General features: G+C 38.3%; 1 pseudogene; it reads left to right on the forward strand.

Annotated features, from left to right (window-relative positions):
• Positions 1 to 292: 292 nt before the first annotated feature.
• Positions 293 to 2,086, forward strand: LOC116907757 (annotated as a pseudogene).
• The last annotated feature ends 957 nt before the right edge of the window (positions 2,087 to 3,043 follow it).

Here is a 3,043-nt window from a genome sequence, read left to right on the forward strand (position 1 = left end):
TCTATTATGTTACTCCTTTGATGTTTTTTAAAATAGGGTCTGGTAAGCATATGGAAATCTATCTTTTACACCTTGCCTTTTTATAGTATCTTTAAAAGGTTATAGGCAAATATCTTCTGAAAGTGGAGAATAGCCTTGAACACATTGGCACAAGAGACAATTCCTGAACAGAACAACAATCATACAGGTACTAAGTTTAATAATAATCGAGACCTCGAATTTGGTGCGGTAGAGAGTAGGGGGCAGTAGCCAAGAGAGGTGGGAGAAGGAGGAGACAGTAAATCACTTATAAATGGTGCCCAAGCAGGACCTGAAGCCTAAATTCCTGGAGGGTTAGTGAGTGCTGGGCTTTCATGGGCCTCTTCTTTATGAACCAAAGTGTGTAAAGGTTGCCATAAAACACAAACAAGTGAAGTTTTTTTATCTATTATAGTGGTCAGAATAAACTACAACATACAGAAAACAAGAATATAATTTCCTTGAAAAGAAACCAAAAGAGAGACAAACAAACATAATTCTACCTCTAACAATAACAGGAAAATACCAGGAAGTGACAATCACTACTCCTTAATATCTCTCGATCAATGGACTCAATTCCTCAATAAAAAAAAAAATAGACTAACATAATGGATACGTAAAGAGGACCCAGCATTTTGCTGCATGCAGGAAACACACCTCAGAGACAAACACAGGCACTACCTCAGAGTAAATGGCTGGAAAACAATTTTCCAAGCAAATGGCCCAAGGAAACAAGTGGGGGTTGTCATTCTAATATCAAATAAAATTGACTTTCAACCAAGAGTCATTAAATAAGATAAGGAAGGACAATTCATATTCATCAAAGGAAAATCCACCAAGATGAACTCTCAATCCTAAGTATCTATGCGTCAAATGTAAGGGCACCTACATTCATAAAAGAAACCTTACTAAAGTTCAAAGCCCACATTATACCTCATATGATAATAGTAGGAGATTTCAACACCCCACTCTCATCACTGGACAGATCATGGAAATTGTTGGGGCACCAGTGGAAAGGAAAGCCCTTGGTCTTGCTAAGGTTCGACCCCCAGTGCAGGGGAATATGGGGGAGGGCAATAAGGGGGATGTATAGGGGGAATACCCGTATATGGGGGGTGGGATGGGGGCTTATGGACAGGAAACTGGAAGGGGAATAATGTTTGAAATGTAAGTAAAGAAATATATAATAAAAAGTTTTTAAAAAATTGAGCTGAATGGATGTCAGAAAGCAGAGTACTCAAATAAGTGAACACCAATTTGCAAAAACAGCGAGAAGTTCGAAAGGCCAATCAGGAACAATATGCAGGGTCAAGATGAGAGGGGCTGCTCCAGGGAAGGAGACATCTGGGCTGTGCCAAAAAACAAACAAACAAACAAAACAAAACAAACAAAACAAAACAAACAAATAACAAACAAAAAACCAAGTTGAAGTGCAAACAAAAAAAGAACAAGCAGAAAACGCCTGGAATTGGAGATGGTGGAAGTACCAGTGAGACACTTCAGCCTCCTAGGAAGAAGAGAGCCTGGGTAGATCCTACCCGTGAAATTGAAGAAACATTATGAATAGAGTTGCAGTTAAAGTGAAGATTCCTGAGGAGCTGAAACCATGGCTTTCGGATGACTGGGACTTGATTACCAGACAAAAGCAGCTTTTTTATCTTCCTGTCAAGAAGAAGGCGGATTCCATTTTGGAGGATTATGCAAATTATAAGTGTTGAGAAAATACAGATGATAAGGACTATGATGTTAATGAGGTTGTGACAGGGATAAAGGAGTACTTCAATGTAATGTTGGATACTCTACAAATCTGAGAGACCACAGTGTGCTGAAATTCTGGCCAATCACCTAGATGCACCCATGTCCCAGGTGTGTGGAGCACCACATTTACTGAGATTGTTTGTGTGGATTGGAGCGATGTTGGCCTATACACGTCTAGATCAGAAAAGCTTGCATTATTACTGAACTATTTACATTAATTCCTCATGTACCTGGCGAAGAATTCTGCAACTATGTTTGTGCCTGTGTTTATGAAGTGGTTCCTCTTGGGTACCACTGGAAAGCAGTGTGAAGGGTGTGCTCTCTCTCACTTGTGCTTGGATTGGTGAACAGTTTGGTTCTTAGTCCTTCTCTTGTACAAATGATGTACTTTGAAGACCGTCAGTGTATAACAGAGTTGATATTTGTTTTGTTTGAGAAAATAAAAGGGGTAACTGCTCCTTTCTTCTTTCTTTTTTTCATTTCAAAGTTTCTACCAGTGTATATCAGTGATGGACTACAGAGACACGCTTGGAGTGTTTGCCTAGTTGACAAAACTGCTTTTGAATGCTGGTGGTTCTGTTCCTTTGACACTACCCACTTTTATAGTATGCGTCAATGCTCTATGACAAAATGCTCTGATTCCTAATGCCAAAGGCTCCCTTCAGTGTGTATAACTGAACACCCATCCATCTGAGCTTTTTTAATGGTGCTTAAAGAGCCTATCCTTTGCAAATCCAGTTGTTCCTTAGGCATTTTATCTTTGCTCAATTGTTAAAGAATGGTGGCTTGTTTTCATGGTTTTTGTCCTTGTGTCTAATGCACGTTTTAACATGATAGACACACTGTATTGAGTAGCCAGAGTTTTATGGAAGAAATCTTGTAGGAGTTGTTTTTCAGATCTTCAATAAATTTTTTCTTTAAATTTCAAAAAAAGTATTGAGACCTCATAAAGCAGAAAACCTTCTGTATGGCAAAGGACTATCAACAGAACAAAATGGTAGCCTACAGAGTGGAAAGATACTTTGATCATCTCAATATCTGAGAGAGGGATAATAACTAAAACATATGAAGAACTCAAGTAATTAGATATCAACAAACAAAGAATACAATTAAAAACTGGGATATTATCAACAGATAAATCTCAAATTATAGGATTAGATTATTCTTTAAACCTCCTCTTTGGTTCTTGAGTGTTTCAACCTACTTTCTAGCCCACCTACTAGAGGTAGGGAAGAAACAAGATTAATGGAAAAAAAGCTGTTATGGA

The sequence above is a fragment of the Rattus rattus genome, chromosome 8 (assembly GCF_011064425.1).
Source record: "Rattus rattus isolate New Zealand chromosome 8, Rrattus_CSIRO_v1, whole genome shotgun sequence".
Lineage (NCBI taxonomy): Eukaryota > Metazoa > Chordata > Mammalia > Rodentia > Muridae > Rattus > Rattus rattus.